Here is an 848-nt window from a genome sequence, read left to right on the forward strand (position 1 = left end):
GGGCGGCGGCTGAATGACATACAACTATGTTTGGTTGGTTATATTATCTTATGTGACGTGGGCAATACGCGGGCAGTGGGTTCTGTGAGGAACGTGTAATGTCGGCTGAGCGGCTACCGCGAAAACCGAAATTCACAAATTGCGGGGATCTTTCTCTTTTACTCCAATGAAGGCGTAGTAATTAGAGTGACAGAGAAAAATCCCCGCAATTTGCGAACTTCGATCTTCGCGGTTATAGCCCTGTACACACTCATCGAGACAGGCCGAGAACGAGTGTGTACATACTGCTCTCTTCTCGTCTCGTCTCGCTCTCCCATTGGATCGGAGAGGTGCCGAGACTCTCGCACCACTCAAGATACTCTCCACAAGTGTACAGCGCGCAATATGTATAAAATTTAAATCTAGGGATAGATAATGTTGCGTTTCCACCAGAGATGTGCAAAGATGTGTACCGAGGGATCACTTCATTTAACTATCAACGCTCAGCATGTAGTGATAGTATTGGACTTGGATTATACCGTATGAACGGACAACAAAGTGATACTATAAAATAAGGGTTTCATAATTTCCTTTTGAGGTACGGAACCCTAAAAATGACATTATACTAACTAAAACGGTATTTAGAAAATTTAATTTTAATTACCAACATGCTTGCATTGAAGATATTTTAACTATTATGATAAAACAGCAACATGTGTCGCCATATCTAATGGCAATAAAAATAATAGGTACATTTTGTTTAAATTTACATCAAAGCAACAAAAATAACTGACTACAAGCATAACGAGAATTATTTAAAATAAGTTGTAGTCGTGTTTTTTTTTTCTCTTTGAAAGTCTATTCAGAAC

The sequence above is a fragment of the Cydia fagiglandana genome, chromosome 19 (assembly GCF_963556715.1).
Source record: "Cydia fagiglandana chromosome 19, ilCydFagi1.1, whole genome shotgun sequence".
In the NCBI taxonomy this organism is placed as follows: domain Eukaryota; kingdom Metazoa; phylum Arthropoda; class Insecta; order Lepidoptera; family Tortricidae; genus Cydia; species Cydia fagiglandana.